The following is an 18,815-nucleotide window of genomic DNA, read 5'->3' as shown; positions in this document are numbered from 1 at the left end:
TTCATGCGATGATAAAGAAGATGAAGCCATAGTTCCAACATATTTTGACCAAGCCTGCTGTATTTTCATAAGAATATAGCAAAACAACAAGCATAACTGTATAATATGGGTCTCAGAAAAATTATTATGTTCCCAATTTTCAGTTTAGTTTAATGTTTGGTTTGTTTTTTAGCAGAAAGGTCAAGGCAGCTCTTTGCCCCAATGTAGAGCCAGGTCAAGAAATAGCATAAGATCAGTTTCTTCCTAATGTTTCATTTTAAGGTCTACTTATAGGTAACTTGTGACTTTCCAGAGGTGACTGAACTGCAACTGTCAGCATCATCCCTGTTGTTTGTAAGGGTTAGAGCTGCCAGATCACAAATTCACCACAACAAGATGAGAATGTGTCTAAGGAGAAACACATCTGAAGCCCCTTTTCTGCTTTTCTTTAAATACCTGTGGCTGTCCCTGAGAAGGTTCTGTAGTGGTTTGAGTTGTACCATTTCCTTTTCAGATGTATCTCCATTTAGTGTGTAAGACTAATGTGGTATAAAAGAACACAAAGCTTATTTCAAGACATTCTTGCCTGGGAGTATCCATTTGAACTGTATTCTCCTATATTCATTTTTCCCTCCAGGGATTTTACTGGAAACAATTTTTTCCATGAATAAACGGGTGTGGTGGGCCTATCCTTGGACTGAATACTTGTGAGTATACTCTCATATTCATCCTATGTAACTAACATGGAAGAAATATCCATTTCTATCCCCTTTATTGTGACCTGGGCTTACGTCATCCTTAAGGTAGCTGGATGCAAAGGGGGAATGCTCCTTGTCCACTTTGATGATTACTATGCATCACAAGTGCCTCACCACTGCAAATAAACTAGTGAAATAGACAGTATGGTGTCCACCTTCCACCACAATGAAAGGCTGCAATTTTGTCTATATGTTTTTCTAAATTTTCTTCCATCTCTCTAGGATTCTCAAGAACAATCATTTGCATAGACTGGATAATACGTCTCTAGATGGCTTGCTTTCACTCACACATCTGTAAGTTTCTAACCTTAGCAGTGTCTTACTTGCTATCTTCCAAAGGACTGTCCCACTTTTAAATTTAGTCAAACTCCTAATCAAGTTTCTAATAAGTAGGGCATACAATTTTAAAACTTTCTCTTTATTCCTATGATTTCTCTGGGGTTGGGTCTTCCCTTTTGCAGAAGTGATTTCCTTCCTTGCATTTGAAGCTGCATTCCTGGCTCTCACTGGAAATGATTGCCTCGTCTGCTTTCCTGATACTGAAATTGCTCAGTAGTGATAGGCTGGCATTCCTGGGTGAAGAAGCCAAAAGGCAGAAGTGTCCAGATGTCCTCCCCAATGAGCACAGAGACAGGGAGGGAAATTAGATGTATTAAAATTATTATTTTTGTGCAGAGGGTGAATCAGTGTGAATGTAGGCATTGACCAAAGAAGACAGGATGAGAAAAGACACTGAATTGACCAGTGAATGGATGGTGGTTGGCTGAGAGTTCTGTGTTCAGTTCAATTACTAATCAAACCAGGCCAACATTCATTAGCTCTTCTTTACAATTTCTATAATCTTACATGCCTATAATTATATTATCTTGGTATTGAAAATAGTCAAAACAGTCCAAATCAGCCTTAGGTTAACAGAATCAGGAAGGCTGACAGTTAAAAGGTTTGGTGTTCTAGAATTATCTTCATCCTTCTAGCAAAGTTAATTTGAACTGAATCAGCATCTGCCAGCACTGGACATACTTTTAAGTGCTGATTATTCAGTCAAGCTCTATTCTAGGAGATGTAACATTGTGAGAATGTTTTGCAATAGCTACACTCCTTGCTGCAAAAACCACAAGAATTTGTGGGAAATAACACTCCATTAGCATTAGCTTTTGGGGTTTGCGCCTTTCATAAGTACATTTTTTCCCCCAGAAATGGAGTATGGGTGGGGGCCTTGAGGACTATACTCTGGTGAGAGCTTAAAATAAAATAAGATAACCTTTATTGTCATTTTTTACTGTGGGCACAATGGCCCACATTAAAAATGAAATTCTGTTGCCTGTTCTCAAAAATGTACATATACATAACACACATATCAACATACTATATACACCATATGTATATACCTACATCCTTACATATAAATACATAAAAATATTAATCATTGTCCATCTTGAATACATAGCGAAAAGAGGAAGCTTGAGAGTTCATAAAGTTAATACTGTTTGGACAAAACTATGACTTATTCTGGATGTTCTGCTTCGGATACAACAAAGTCTCCTCCCAGAAGGAAACAAGGAAAACGGGTCGTGAAGAGGATGTGTAGTGTCCCAGACAATCTTACGGACCCTGCTCAAGCAACACTTATATGCTGTGTCCTGAATAGAAGGGAGGGAACTGCCAATAATCTTTTCTGCCGTCCTCACCACTCTTCACTGCCTTCCTGTCTGAAGCAGTGATACTTCCAAACCAGACTGCAAGGCAAAATGACAGGATACTCTCGACCGTCCCTCTATAGAAAGTTGTAAGGATAGGGGAAGATTTTTCTCATGCAACACAGAAAATTCAGGTGCTACCGTGCCCGCTTCACCAGTGTCTCACTGTTGAGCAACCAAGCCAGCCTATTCGTTAGCTACACACCCAGAAATGTAATGCTGGTAACCATCTCTACAGGTAAATCATTAATATACAGAAGAGTATGGCTGTGCCTGCCTTTTCTGAAATCTATAACGATCTCTTTAGTTTTTCCAGCATTTAAACTAGGCTGTTTTTTTATACCAGTTCACCTGACTCTACTTCCTTGCAGTAAGCTGTCTCATTGTCATCTTGAATAAGGCCCACTACTGTTGTATCATCTTCATATTTCACAATACGGTTGGTGGCAAACCTGACACAACAGTCAGGGGTCCACATGCTGAACAGCAGCAGAGTTAGGACGCAGCCCTAAGGAGAACCTGTTCTCAAGAAAATGTTGTTAGAAATATTAGTCCCAACTCGCACATACTGGGGCCTGTAAATAAGAAAATCAAGAATCCAGTTGCACAAAGGAATATTAAAGCCTAAAAGGCCCAGTTTGTCTACTAGATGCTGAGGAATGATTTCATTAAATGCTGAACTGAAGTCGACAAACAGCATTCACACATGAGTATTTATTTTAAGTGCTCCAAGCTCAGATAGAGAAGAGAAGAAATAACATCCTCTGTAGAGCAATTTGGTCAGTAAGCAAACTGAAGCAAGTCAAATGGTGGCAGGAGACTAGATACAATAATGTCCTTTATCAGCCTCTCAAAACATTTCATAATGATGGTTGTAAATGCAACTAGATAGTTGAGATCTGTAACTGTAGACTTTTTTGGCACTGGCAAAATATAATGGAGCCACTGCTGCAATGAGAGATTGAAAATATCTGTAAGAAAGCAAGCCAGCTCATCTGCACATTCCCTAAGAACACATCCAGGGATATTATCTGGGCCTGCTGCCTTCCAGATGTTAACTTTCTGCAATGTTCTCTGGACAGAGGTAACATCAAAGCTAAGCACTTGCTCGTCAGGATGAGGCACAACTTGCACGGGTGCTATTTGATGCCTCAAATCTTCCAAAAACTCTGTTTAGTTCATTTAAGAAGTCTGTTACTCTTGCGTCTTCATGGAGCTACCTTATAATCTCTGATGGTTTGTATTCCTTGCTACATGCTGTCATGGTTCCGATAGATGAAACCCATCAAAAGAACTCCAAGGCAAAATTCTTCCTCAAAGAACATTTTATTTGGGGAAACAAAGTATCGGCACTACATAGTTGAACCCAAAAACTAAATTCCCTTCCTCCAGATACAAAGTAACAAAGTGTAATTCCCACCCCCCAATAAGCTGTCATAAATCACATTTTCCAATTAGCCTAAAATGTGGGCTTTCTCACCAGCTCCTCAGCCCACAAAAACATTATCAGCTTGTCTTGGGTTCCCACAAAGCAGAGTTATTATGCTAGCTGAATTGAGTTTTCATCCCAACCCCCCCTTACTAAACCTAATTTCTAAATATCAGAAAAAGCATGTTAAAGAAGAAGAGAAAATGACTGCATTTCATCAGTTGTCAAAGCAGGAACATCCAATGTTAGCAGCATTGACACATGCGCCTGGTGTTTGTAGAATCCTGAAAAAAGTTCTGAATTTTCTGATAATGGGCTTGCTTTGCTCCTTTTATGGCACTTTTCAAATTAACTCTGGCTGTTCTAAGTGGCAGCATATCACCGGATTTAAAAGCCACATTCAGTGCTTTCAAGCATCTTATGGATCTCATAAATCAGCCATGGTTTTTCATTAGCTTAAAAGGATAGTAGCTATCTTACCTTGTTTGTGACACAGTGCCTGGAAGGGGAAGGCAGCCATTTCATCTACTTCACATCATGAAGGGATCTAAGGATATTAGAGAAGCCAAAATAGACTTGCGTCCAAAGATCTCATGGTCTTCTTAAGATTTTGCTACTCTGCTCCCTGGGACTTCATCAAAGGCTAAAGGAACCTTTAGTTAGAAAATCTTGGATATAGATATGTTGCTTGAATTTAACAGTGGTTTAAGGATAACAAAAGCTTTGACTGCCTAATCCGTTGCATGTTGGGAGTTGGAGGGGACAGCAGTTTGCACTAGTTTTGGTGGGTGGCTGTTATTTTACCTTCAGTTCTTTATAAGAGCAGGGAACTTGGAAGTGCAGTGGGTGATTAGATGATTGGATGGAAAAGTCATGTGGTTTGTGTCCAAAGACACCCAATGCCTATCAAAAGCCTCCTAGTACCAATCACAAGGGGCAAGGGCCAGGAAGGGGGGGATCTTGGGGGCAGGTAGAAATGTGATGGGTAATGAGAGAGGATTGGAGGTAGAGAGTGGGCTGTTCACAGAGAATACTGTACTGTATTAGTTCTGCGTCCTGACTCCCTGTGCTCATCCCCAATTTCCTTAAGTGGTTTTGGACTCTGGCTGGTGCTTTTGAATAACAGGTTGGTTTCTTTCTTTTTTTTAAACAAGTTTTATTAATTTTCCAGTTTTACAAAAATCCAGGTATTAAGGAAACAGTATGGTGATTGGGTAATCAATAGTCCAATAACAATATATTTCGTACATATCTCAGGTTGCATCATTAAAAATTCCCTGTTTACTTAAATAGATTCTTACTTTATTTCACAAATATATTCTATTTCTCATCCTAGTACCTCATCACTTACTAATAAAGTATTGTAAATCTAAGTCCTAAATATTAAATCAATTAATATCTATTAAAATCTCCTTAGTCCATTAAGTAAGATTTTAGGCTCTTCCATTACAAGACAAAAAATCCCATTTTTTAAGTCTGACTCTAGCTTTCTTTTTGTGCCAAGCAGGCTTCCATACCAGTACCTTTAAATCCTCGGGTGAATCTCCTTTCATTCCCACACATGTTATTTGAATCAAGGGAGACCATCCTGTTTTCCTTGTTACCTTCTGGGAGGATGCTTCATGGTATCAGTAGCAGAATATCCAGATTCAGCCATAGTTTCATCCCATACAGCATTAACCTTGTGAACTCTCAAGCTTCCTCATTCCGTTATATATTCAAAATGGACAGTATTTAATATTTATTTGCAACGTATATGTAGGGATATGGGTCTGTACATATGTTGTTCATAATATGTTTAGGTGTGTGTCATGTATGTGTTTCACTTTGAGAGCGGGCAACTAAATTTCATTTTTGATGTGTGCCGTTGTGCCCACAGTAAAAAAATGACAATAAAGATTATCTTATCTTATTTTATCATTTTTTCAAAGGAACTGGCCCCTTTATAATCATTGGATTGTTGGCCTAATAGTTCAAATCTCCATGTTTGGTTTAGTATATTTGTCATCAGTTCAGTCTGGTCTTCTTCTTCCGGTTTCATCTGGCTTAAGTAAGAAGTCATGACCAATGTTATGATTGTTGTTTGGTTGTCTAGGTTGTCTAGGTTCTCAATATGCTGTACTTGTTATCTTCAGCATCCTCCATCTTAGTGTTGCTTTCTTCAGTTTCTGTTGCTTTTTGAATTGTAGATTTTTTAGTTGAAATCAAGATTTGATTATCAAAGTTCTCAGTAGATTGTAATTGGTGCTCTTCTGTTGCTTTTTGGATTGTAGATTCAACAGTTAAGATCTGGGCTTCATTTTGTAAATTTAGGGTGACACCTTTGTCTTTCAATCTGGAATTCATTAGCTCAGTAGCTTCAAGGATTTTTTCAAGTATAAATTTATAGTTAAGTTGTGGGTAGTGTTCCTCCATTTCTATAGTGTGTTTACAGATAGGTTGATTTCTAATAAAGCCCTAACCCTAATTTTAGATTTGATCCTCAGGCAGCCACCTTGCTCTGCATTATGGAGACCTGGCTGAGCATGAAGAAGAAATATGGCACCAAAGCTATGTTAGCAGAATTGTGATGTTTTGAGTTGAAAATGGGTCCTGTCTTTTGATAGCTGGGTACAAGACCTTACTTGTGAGATTAGGGATTAGATGCGATTGCTGGTACCAACCTCCCTCCATATAGGAATTTCTCCCTGCTACTTGATGTCATATGCAGATTGGCAGTGGAGTTCCCCAATCTTATAGTTCTGGGGGGACGTCATCCTATTTATTTGCTTAGGCAACAAAGTTGTATGCCATCACAATTATAACATTCTTGGTGACCGACAAGATACAAAAATACAATAAAGGTTTAAAAAAAACAGTAAATAAAATGAAAACAAATATATGCCATCAGTCCTCAAAAGCCCTCCAGAAATGTGCTTATTTTCAACCTTTCCTTAAAGGCAGCAATGTGGGAGACAGACAATCTGTAAAGTTTTAGGGCAGCCTTCTTCAAGCTGATGCCCTCCAGACAGGTTGTTTATACACCACCTTTATTACTTTTTATTAATAACTCAAGGCAGCAAATTCAAAATATACTCCTTCCTCCTTCTATTTTCTCTACTACAATAACCCTGTGAGGTGGGCTGAGAGAGAGAGACTTGTCCCAGCCAGCTTTCATGCCTAAGGTGGAACTATAACTCACAGTCTCCTGGCTTCTAGCATCGTGCCTTAACCGCTAGACCAAACTGGCTGTATGTAGGGCTATAATTCCATGTACTAAATATTCTACTTGCTGCCATGACTAATACTGCTGCAAACAAGAATTAAGCTATAAAGGAGTGGATGGAAAAACAATGATACAAGGAGGTTTGGTGTGTGTGAAGTACTATGCCTATCTCATCAATGCACCATATATTGGTTTGTTATACTTTATTAAAGCTACCGTGTTTCCCCAAAAATAAGACCCACCCAGAAAATAAGCCCTAGCCTGATTTTTTGGGGTGGGTCTAATATAAGCCCTACCCCAAATATAAGCACAGGGAATATGTCCAGCACAAGAGGCAACGAGCACATGAGGGCTGACGGTGTCTAGCAGCAGCCACATCCCACTGGCCGCATGGCACAATGCAAGTAAGTCTGAGGGCAGAGGCGGGAAGAGGCAGACAATCCGGACGCACTGCACACTTTTCGCTCAGAGGGAAACTGGAAGCTTCATCTGCCTGCAAATGGAGCGCTTGGAAATGGTATGATTTGCTCTGTTTCTAAGAGCCCCATTTGCAAGCAGGTGAAGCTTCCAGTCTCCATCATTTCTCCATCTGGGTAAAAAGTTTTTGGGTGCCTATGGAGCACTTGGAAACAGAGCGATTCATTTCATTTCCAGGTGCCCCAAGCAGATGAAGCTTCCAGTCTCCTTCTGGGCAAATAGTGTTTGGGCACCTATGGGGCACTTGGAAACAGAGTAGTTCACTGTTTCCAAGTGCCCCATAGGTGCCCAAACACTTTTCGCCTGGACGGAGAAATGATGGAGACAGAAAGCTTCACTTGCTTACAAAAGGAAAGAGTGTGGCAGGCAGAGGGAGGCAGCAGGGGAGGCTTGCCCCATCCGGTCATGGTACAAGCCATGGGAAAATTGGCAGAGAAGAAGGAGGAGGCAGCTGCTACTGGACAGATGATCTGCAGGGTGAAGCTGGGCCTGCCAGGACCAAAGAAAGCCCCTCTAGTAGTGGACATGGATGTTGCACAGCAGCAGTGGAGCCTTTTGCCATCATCCCCCCCTCCCCTCCGGTTCCAAAATGATGGAGGAAGACTGGGTAAGGTGACTGAGTTTCCCCTGCCTGTTCTCTATAGCATGGCAGGCTGGCTCAGGAGGGGAGTGAAAGGCAAGAGACATGAAGGCAGCTGGGTTAATGAATGGGCGGGGGGACATTGCCAAGCGGAGAGTGGCATGGCTACGGGGGCCATGAAGTAAGCAGGTGCGGGGCGCGTGAGGCAGCTCCACCGCCTTGCCTCACTTTGTGGCGGTGGCACCAGTATGACATGAGCTCTCCTACCCTGTTGCAGCCGCGAGCAACCAGATAGTGGGATGGAGTGGGTGGGCAGCTGCAAAGTCAGACATCCCCTGAAAATAAGTCCTAATGGGTCTTTTGGTCCAAAAAATAATATAAGACCCAGTCTTATTTTGGGGGAAACACACTACATATTACAGCCTAGCAAATATATGAAAAGCACATAAAGCAACTGTGAGAGGTGACGATGGAGCTGACATTTGTTCCAGGTGTAACATAATGTGTGTACTTTTTTAAACAGGAATGTCTCCAGACCATTGAGAAAAATGCATTTGAGCCTGTTCCACTCCTGCAATCTATGTAAGTCATTAAGCAAAAAAAAAAAAAAAAAAAAGTTTAAAACATGGTGAAAGAAGGGAAGGAGGCAAATTGAAATCGAATGGCTATTAATCTTCCCCTAAGTGTGCCAATGACTGATTACTGAAAGGTTGGCCTGTCTTCAACTATTTTTTAAATAGGAAAGGGGAGCTTGGACTGGAGGGTGAAGGAGGCAGCTTTCCCTCTAGAGGTTTGATCTATGATCCCAGGTAAGACAAGATGAATTTTCTATTTTCTAAGAAGTATTGTAATGAGTTCAGACTGAACTCTGAGTGGATCAAGATTCAGCCCTAAGTTGCCAGTGCCAGAGCTGAATCTTCATATGTGAGAAAAAAACCAAAGTGTTTTGGTGGAGCTACAGGGCTTACAATGAACTTAGAATCTCTACAGTCAAAACTATATTGCTTGCTGGGGATTTCTTTTGGCCTTTGAATCATGAGCTCTGCTGTCCTATTAAGTAATGACACCCCAATCCCAAATATGCATTGACTGAAGAACTAGCATGGTAATTGGAGGAAGCCTGGAGTGATTGTTCAAAAGGTTAGAGTGGTAATATCCAGCTAGTTCATTGGAAAAGAAAGAAATCACCCTCATCCTGCATGCAATTTTCACCTCCCCATTCAACGAGGAGGGAAAAAAAGTTACTTTGGGTCTGCATTATTTTATCTGTTCTTTATTTTATACAGTGGAAGGCACTCTCCATAGCTCTCTTGCTTTCCTTTCCTTTCCAGCAATCTCAGTGGCAACCATATTTTGCGGATAACGCAGGGGGCCTTTCAGGCTTGGCATGGGATGCAGTTTCTATCCAAGTTGTAAGTGAAAATGAAACTCTTTCAGATAGTGGGTGAGACATATGGTTTCCAGCAATGAGGCATAAGCTCTCCCTTAATGCTTTCAGGAGATTAGTAGGCTTGTATGGTGGATTTCAATCCCAAACACTTTTCTTTTGAAGGAGAAGATATGGCCTCTGAGTAAGGGCAGCCAACAGTCTCTAAGTTGGTCTCCAAGACAGATGTCTTGATCTCTAAATCCACCAGGGCATATTTAGGATATTTTCTTACATTGTTATGACTTTACATCCCACTTTTCCCATAACATTGGTTCTACCTATGATTATTCCACACTGCTTCCTTGGGGGTAAGAATAACTAGCATTTTGTGTTGAATTCTTATTGAACTATACAAATATATAACAAATAAGTGGAGATCCATGGCACTATTAGCATGGCAACTGTCTTTAAATTCATTGTTGCTACAATATTTCCTTAAGGCAAGTCACTCAAAATACAGTGGCAGAACTTTAAGATAATCCTTTGAGATACTAAGCATTTTCTCAGAAACTCTCTTTTTTCACGTTTAAACAACTTAGAGAGGAAAGGGAGGAAAGATCCCTCCATATCACTATTTTTTTAACCTTAGCTTTTAACAAAAAAGGTAAGCACTGTAGTAGAAATATTTGCAAATTTAAACAGGTGAGCTGGTAATATAAACCAACAGGAACCACATTCTCAAAACTCTGTGAGTAAAGGATCACTAAATTGGAAAGAGTTCCAGGAGAATATTAATGTCTCAAATTTAAATAGCATTATTATTCAGTGTGTAAAGTGTGAGGAAAAAGCCTTTGATGGAATAGGATCATTTTGGGAGAAATGATATCAAAGAATAAGAATTTAAGTACGAGTTCATATTTGCCTTATGAAGAAAAGGGGGCACGGGGTGGGAGGGCTAGGGTTGATGAATTTGGGGTGTTGAGCAAGTTCATTTGTTAACCTTATTGGATGAGGTAGTGTTGTTATTCTGGCCAACTGGGTTGTGTATTTGCTTGTTTGTGGACAGTGGTCTCCCAGATATTTGAATTTCATATTTGGCTAGTTTATCAAACAATTTTGAAACTCACTAGGAGGGAGAAAGTTGGTTTACTTTGGTTGTGCATGTATGACATTGAATTACAAATAAGCCAACTATGCTTTAGCCTGGTATGTTATACTTCAGAATTGACTATGAAGATGTTGAAGAGGTAAATAGCTTCTGTGTTTTAGGATTAATTATCAACAGTAAAGGAACTAGCCATCAAGACATATGCCATAGACTAGCACTTGGTAAGGAAGCAATGAAGAGCTGTTCAGATGCTGTGGGGTGTCTACATCTACAAAGATTAAGTGAAAGCTGGACTTTGATAGAAATAACATAGAAAGAATATTGATATTTTTGAACTTTGATGTTGGAGAACATCCCTGAGAATATTACAGATAACCAAGAAAATAAATGGATCATAAAACAAATCAATCCAGAATTCTCACTCAAGGCATGTCCAAGTCCATATTATCATATTTTGGATATAGTATGTGAAGACCCAGCTCCCTTGAATGCTAGGAAATGTGGAACGAAAGAGAAGGGGATAATCAGCAGAAATATGGATAGACTAGATTACAGCATGATTGATGTATTGTTGGAAAACCTGAGAAGCTATATGGGAACATCCTGGAGAAAGTCTGTCTATGTGGTTGGTAAGAATAGACACCAATGATAGCATATAATCTAGTCTGTGTAATTGCTTTATGAGTCACAGTGTCATTGAGCCCAGAAAATTGATTTAATTAAATGAACTCTGATTGAGTTTACTATGAAGAATGTACTGCGAACATAATTGCTAATTGGTAGCGCTAAGATTTTAACGTTTTCCAAGTCCCATCTGAAATTATCAAGGATTGAAATGATGGGTACTTTCCCCCCCTTTTCATCTGTCACTATAACACATATCGCAACTTCATCCTTTTTTCCTTACCAATTCTGAACATTACAAAAAAAGTTTTGTTTCTTGTAGAATATCTCCTTTCTGGCATGAAAATATCAGCCTACAGAGCATATACTTTAGCTACAGTAGGTGCAAAGGTTCTTTCTAGTTAAAAAGACCTTGAGAAGCAGGGCCGAAGACCTACTGCCAGTTAAAGTTAGACAGAACTGATGAGTTAAATGTACCAGAAGTGGAATATAAAGGTTTCCCCTGTTCAGTTGAGTCTGATTCTAGGGGAGGTGCTCATTTCCGTTTCCTAGCCGAGGGGCACATGGAACACTGTTGTTGTTGTTGTTGTTAATTGCGAAGTCGTGTCCGACCATCGCGACCCCATGGACAACGTTCCTCCAGGTCTTCCTGTCTTCTACCATCTTCTGGAGTCCATTTAAGTTCACACCTACTGCTTCAGTGACTCTATCCAGCCATCTCATTCTCTGTCGTCCCCTTCTTCTATTGCCCTCAATCTTTCCCAGCATTAGGCCTTTCTCCAGTGAATCCTTCCTTCTCATTAGGTGGACAAAGTATTTGAGTTTCAACTTCAGGATCTGGCCTTCTAAAGAGCAGTCGGGGTTGATCTCTTCTAGGACTGACCGGTTTGATCACCTTGCAGTCCAAGGGACTCGCAGGAGTCTTCTCCAGCATCATAGTTCAAAGGCCTCAATTCTTTTGCGCTCAGCCTTTCTTATGGTCCAACTTTCACAGCCATACATTGCAACTGGGAAAACCATGGCCTGGACTACACGCACTTTTGTTGGCAGGGTGATGTCTCTGCTTTTTAGAATGCTGTCTAGATTTGCCATAGCTTTCCTCCCCAGGAGCAAGTATCTTTTAATTTCTTGGCTGCAGTCCCCATCTGAGGTGATCTTTGAGCCCCCAAAAATAAAATCTGTCACTACCTCCATTTCTTCCCCATCTATTTGCCAGGAATTGAGAGGGCCGGATGCCATGATTTTGGTTTTCTTAATGTTGAGTTTCAAACCAACTTTTGCACTCTCCTTCTTCACCCGCATCAAGAGTCTCTTTAGTTCCTCTTCACTTTCTGCCATTAGAGTGGTATCATCTGCATATCTTAGGTTGTTGATATTTCTCCCGGCAATCTTAATTCCAACTTTTGATTCATCTAGCCCTTCCTTTCTCATGATGTGCTCTGCATATAAGTTAAACAGGCAGGGCGACAGTACACAGCCTTGCCTGACTCCTTTTCCAATTTTGAACCAATCAGTGGTTCTGTGTCCAATTCTCACTGTTGCTTCTTGACCCACATATAGGTTTCTCAAGAGACAAATGATCCAGCATATGTTGGCAATTTGATCTCTAGTTCCTCTGCCTCTTCGAAATCCTGCCTGTACTTCTGGTAGTTCTCGATCCACATACTGCTGGAGTCTAGCTTGTAGGATTTTAAGCATAACTTTACTAGCATGTGAAATGAGTGCAATAGTGCGATAGTTTGAACATTATTTGGCATTGCCTTTCTTTGGAATTGGAATGTAAACTGACCTTTTCCAATCCTGTGGTCACTGTTGAGTTTTCCAAATTTGCTGACAAATTGTGTGTAGCACTTTTACTGCATCGTCTTTTAAGATTTTGAATAGCTCAGCTGGAATACTGTCACCTCCACTAGCTTTGTTGTTGCTCAGATTTTCTAAGGCCCATTTCACTTCACATTCTAGGATGTCTGGTTCGAGGTCAGTGACCATCTCATTGTGGTTATCTGGGACGTTAAGCTCATTCTTGTATAGTTCTTCTGTGTAGTTTTGCCATCTCTTCTTAATCTCTTCTGCCTCTGTTAGGTCTCTGCCATTTTGGTCCTTTATCATGCCCATCTTTGCATGAAACGTTCCCTTCATATCTCCAATTTTCTTGAAGAGATCTCTGGTCCTCCCTATTCTGTTGTTTTCTTCTATTTCTTTGCACTGTTTATTTAAGAAGGCATTCTTATCTCTTCTAGCTACTCTCTGGAATTCTGCATTCAATTGGGTGTATCTTTCTCTTTCTCCTTTGCCTTTCGCTTCCCTTCTTTCCTCAGCTATTTGCAAAGCTTCCTCAGACAGCCATTTTGCTTTCTTGCATTTCTTTTTCTTTGGGATGGTTTTAGTTGCTACCTCTTGTACAATGTTGCGAACTTCCATCCATAGTTCTTCAGGCACTCTGTCTATCTGATCTAATTCCTTAAATCTATTTGTTACCTCTACTGTATATTCATCAGGAATATGATTGAGTTCATACCTGAGTGTCCTAGTGCTTTTCCCTACTTTTTTCAATTTAAGCCTAAATTTTGCAACGAGAAGCTCATGATCTGAGCCACAGTCAGCTCCTGGTCTTGTTTTTACTGACTGTATAGAGCTTCTCCATCTTTGGCTGCAGAGCATATAGTCAATCTGATTTCTATGTTGACCGTCTGGTGATGTCCATGTGTAGAGCCGTCTCTTGGATTGTTGGAAAAGAGTGTTTGTTATGACCATCGTATTCTCTTGACAAAATTCTATCAGCCTGTGCCCTGCTTCATTTTGTACTTCAAGGCCAAACTTGCCTGTTATTCTGGTTATCTTTTGGCTTCCTACCTTAGCATTCCAATCCCCCATGATGATAAGAACATCATTTTTTGGTGTTAATTCTATAAGGTGCTGTAGGGCTTCATAGAACCGGTCAATTTCATCCTCTTCAGCACCAGTGGTTGGGACATAGATTTGGACTATTGTGATATTGAATAGTTTGCCTTGGATTTGAATTGAGATCATTCTGTCATTTTGGGGATTGTATCCCAGTATTGCTTTTCCTATTCTTTTATTGACTATGAAGGCTACTCCATTTCTTCTGAGGGATTCTTGCCCACAGTAGTATATCTGATGGTCATCTGAGTTAAATTCACCCATTCCTGTCCATTTTAGTTCACTGATTCCTAAGATGTTCAGTCTTGTCATCTCTTTTTTGACTATGTCTAGCTTGCCTTTATTCATGGATCTTACATTCGAGGTTCCCATGGAGAAAAAATCTTTACACCATCGGACTTTCCTTTCACCACCAGATATATCCACAGCTGAGCGTCCTTTCGGCTTTGGCCCAGTCACTTCATTCTTTCTGGCGCTACTAGTACTAGCCCTCTGCTCTTCCCCAGTAGCATATTGGACACCTTCTGACCTGAGGGGCTCATCTTCCAGCGTCATATTTTTTTGCCTTTTAGTACTGTTCATGGGGTTTTCATGGCAAAGATACTGGAGTGGTTTGCCATTTCCTTCTCCAGTGGATCACATTTTGTCAGAACTCTCTGCTATGACCTGTCCGTCTCAGGTGGCCCTGCACGGCATAGCTTATAGCTTCATTGAGTTACACAAGCCCCTTCGCCACAACAAGGCAGTAATCCATAAACGGGACTGACAATCTCACATCTTTTAACTCCTGAGCAATTGTACCCTTTAAATATACAAGGATCTGATAAACCCAGATTCCAGCAAGATTCTACCACTGTACCTAAATTCTGAATTTAAGAGCAGTCTTAATACCAGCCTGCATAAATTTCTGTAGAATTCTAGATACACAAGGCCTAAGAAACTTCAATACTTGCTTTCCTGCCTGTACAACTTAACTCTAGTAATAAGGTCTTTTTCGTGATGGCTCTTTGCTTCATCCTCTTGACTAATGCTGCATTGAAATATAATATCTGACTAGTAGATAGATATTGTTATACTCCCATGATGGGGAGCAATTATTACCATTGTTTGCTATCTGTATCTTAACTCCTTATTAGTTCAACCCAGTTCTGAGCTACAAGGACAGAGAGATCTTTCCTTGTGCTTGTTCTAAACTGTGGCACCCGATTGAAAGGACTAGATTTAACTTGGAGTTTAAATATCATTGTAGCTTGTAGAACTAATAATAAAAATTTGTGAAGCCCTTGTCCTTTTTCATCCACAGTATTTTGCCTAGGAAAATGTCCTGCTGCCTTTGCAAAAATCAGGATACCATTGAAGCCTCATCTAATACCATCAAGCTGGATTGCACCAATAGATGTGTCTCAAACATTATTGATTATGGTAAGCAAAAGCATTTTTCCAAAATATTTTGCATCCATTCCAATCCTTTCACAGTCCTAACCTAGACAAAAATCCAGTGATAGAACAATACATGAGTTTGGGAGAACTAATTGATTGATTTACAAATTACTGATTGCATATTAAATGGATGCATAACCAAGCATTAACATGCACCATAAAATTGATTAAGCCAGACAGGTTTTTTTCCTTAAATTCTCTTATTATTTCTAGTGTCTCATTCAATATATTAATGCTTGTGGAAGTGATAGGTTTATTTTATTTTATTTTATTTTAATCTAATTTAGAAATGTCCATCTCCCTCAGAGAGAAACTTTGGCAGTGTACAAGTAAAATATAAAAACTGCTTATGAATATTGGGAGGCAAAATAATAAAAAGTCAAAGTGAAAAAGACAAGGGGGAGAGTCTTCAAACAAGCTTGAGCCCCAAGCAATATGGCAGAGCCTGGTCTTCAGAAAAATGGGGGCCCACCTCACCTCTGTGGGGAGAACATTCCAAACGGTGGATGTAGCAGCAGAGAAGGGTCTCTTCCTGGACCCCACCAGTCGAAATTCTTTTAACTGATAAGATCTGCAACATACCCTCCCTGCCTGCCTGAGCAGGATGGGCCGATGCAATGGGGCAAAGTCACCCTTGCAGGTAATCTGACCCCATGCCATGTACAGATTTAAAGATCATAACCAAAACCATGAATTGGACCTGAAAGCAAATTGGCTTCAATGCAACTCATGCAGCAGGGGTGTTACATGCATTTGGGGACACCCAAGATTACTTGCACAGCTGTTACCAGTTGATGCTTCCAGATATTTTTCAAGATAATCCCATGTAGATCATTGCAATAGTGCAAATAGGATATGACCAAGCAAAGAGCCTCCGGTATATACCCCAGGAAAGGGTATAACTAGTGTGCAACACAAAGTTAAGCAAAGGCCTTCCTAGGCAAAACTGGCCCCTGCTCTTCAAGGAGGAGCCATGAATCCAGGAGAACTCCCAGATTATGCACCAGATCTGCCTGGGGTAGTGCAACTCCATCCAAGACCAAAGATGATAAACTCCCAGATTAACAGAGCCCTTACTGCCAATAGCCACATGGGCTCCTCCCATCTCTACTGAAAAGATCTTACATTGTCTTTTTAAGACTTGCCTCCTTGGTCACCCAGTCTAGCATTCTAATTGCCCGGTCTAAGCAAAGTAGATTAAGAGGTGTCATTAACTATAAGGGAGCTAAAGGTCTGGAATTCAGGGTAGTTCTTCCTTCTCCATCTTGTGACTTGTGATAACTGAGATATTATCTCTTATTCTCAGATTTTTTTAAAACTTGAGTTAGCAGAAAATAGTAAAAACATTTATAATTTAAAGGATTTTTCATCTTAATCCAAAGATTATGTTAGGTGGTCTAGCCTTTCCCAATCTGATGCCTTCTAGATAGCCTTTAGCTGAGATTTCCATGATCTGTGCTTTTTATTTTGTATGGAAAGCACCATGTTGGGGAAGACTGGTACAGTCCATGGATCAAACCTGATCTATGTAATGACCACATGTTATCTATGGCAAACTATACTTTCCTTCTCAAAATTCTACCGTGAGTAACTATATGGTTCTAGTATTCAAACAGATTGTCACCACAAATTCCTGTCTTAGGCCAAGCAAGCCAGTTTTTAATATCACCTAAACATCCAAATGTCAAGATGATCTGCACTGGTTATCCACTGTGTAGTCTGAAACATGTCTGCTTAATAGTAATTGGAACTAATCCTGGGTTAAATGGGTACCAGATTGAACTCTAGGCCACATCTAATTCTAATTGGATAAACTGATATATAACTAACAAATTCAGTTATCTGTTCCACCCATAGTATTTGCTACCAGTGAAAGAAAAACCCTGTTTCCTTTTTTGACCTCCTCCTTTTTCTTCTTTCTGAGCAGAGAAAGAGGAACTTTGGGGAACCATGCAAGATGAAGTAAAGAAAGTACTGGAAACCAGAAAATTAAATTCTACCAACATATTAAATATTATCTCTGAAAAACCTGAACATTATAATGTCACTCTGTCACTCTTAATGACCCATGGGCGTATTCATTTAGGTATCCATTTTCATAAACACAGACCACATATTTTAAAATCAGCCATCAGATTAAGTAAACTCACCCCTGATGAATATGTGGATGTGATGTGGTCTGATAAAAATGAGCTGAAAAAGCTGTACAAGTTAACAGATTTGCTACTGGTAGCTCTCAAAGCAAAATTAGCAGAAAGTGAACAGGAGACTCAAGCGTTGGAGATCAAAAGGAATTGCCTACAGAAATTTCAGAAGATTATGGTAACATCATCCTGAGCACTAAAAGCCATCGGAAAAGATTTAAGGGACACCTGAAAAGGGTAAAGAGAGATCATTGGATTGGGAAAAATCCAGAAGAAAAAGAATTATTTCTAGAGGAAAAAGAATTATTTCTCAGGTTGCTCAGAGAAAACGTAGAATTTGCAAAAACTACTGGAAAACTTGCAGGAGAACAAAGAAATTTTGCTTTGTATACCATGGCAGAAAAATTGGGGACACTATCAAGGGAACTGGAGCTTCAGAAGGCTGCTTCCTTTAACAGGCTTCTTCAAGCAGCACTTCATTCCTTAAAGAACTGCTCCATTTTTCATCTTCTAACTAAGCTTCCTCCTTTGACTGCTTCTGTTGTGGTTGATGACAGTGCTGAGGAGTCAGAAACTTTGAATGAACTCTCGCCTGATATAACATTGTCTCATAAGACACATTGGAAACATCATGAACAAACCACCTCTGCTTCCCCTTTGCTTCATCTTTTGGGAGACACTGCTTATAATTTGATTCAGGGTGAACTCAATAAAATTGAATTGAACACAGGGTTGGCATCTTTCTTTCCAAGTAAGCCTATCAGGAAACTCATTTCCCTCATGATCCATATTATGAATGTGACCTGCAGAGAGTCCAATATCCAGATGGCTTGTGCTAAATTAAGCTCTAGAATAGATCTTCTCATGAAAGACTTCAGTGTGAAAAGTAGCCAGGAGACACCTGCTCTATGGATCTCCTACTTTTTGCCCCCTAAGAATGTAAATGATATGATTGCAGCAAGCTCCAGAAAAAGGGATAAACTTTCTGATGAAGTAAAGACAAACCTAGATAAGTAGTCCTAACAATTGCACTGTTAGGAGCTTTACCAACATCTGATGGCTTAGATGTGTCTCTTTTTTTTCCAGGAGACCAAATGGGTATAA

At 40.0% G+C, this 18,815-nt stretch overlaps 1 protein-coding gene across 2 annotated transcripts in view; it reads left to right on the top strand.

Annotated features, from left to right (window-relative positions):
- The window catches only part of RDM1 (RAD52 motif containing 1), a 37,638-nt gene extending 19,027 nt beyond the window's left edge, over positions 1-18,611 (top strand). Inside the window, exons 7-12 of one of the 2 annotated variants that reach the window (XR_005559886.1) lie at positions 617-686; positions 960-1,031; positions 8,649-8,707; positions 9,457-9,537; positions 15,431-15,549; positions 17,495-18,611. The gene's annotated coding sequence lies outside the window, so the exon portion shown is untranslated. The remainder of the gene's footprint in view (positions 1-616; positions 687-959; positions 1,032-8,648; positions 8,708-9,456; positions 9,538-15,430; positions 15,550-17,494) is intronic. The other variant, XR_005559887.1, reaches the window with a different exon arrangement.
- Positions 18,612-18,815: the final 204 nt, after the last annotated feature.

Source organism: Crotalus tigris, unplaced genomic scaffold (genome assembly GCF_016545835.1).
Source record: "Crotalus tigris isolate CLP2741 ecotype Arizona unplaced genomic scaffold, ASM1654583v1 scf7180000021159.508159, whole genome shotgun sequence".
NCBI classification, from domain to species: domain Eukaryota; kingdom Metazoa; phylum Chordata; class Lepidosauria; order Squamata; family Viperidae; genus Crotalus; species Crotalus tigris.
Note: the sequence above shows the minus strand (reverse complement) of the source record. Positions and strands in the feature narration are given on the sequence as shown.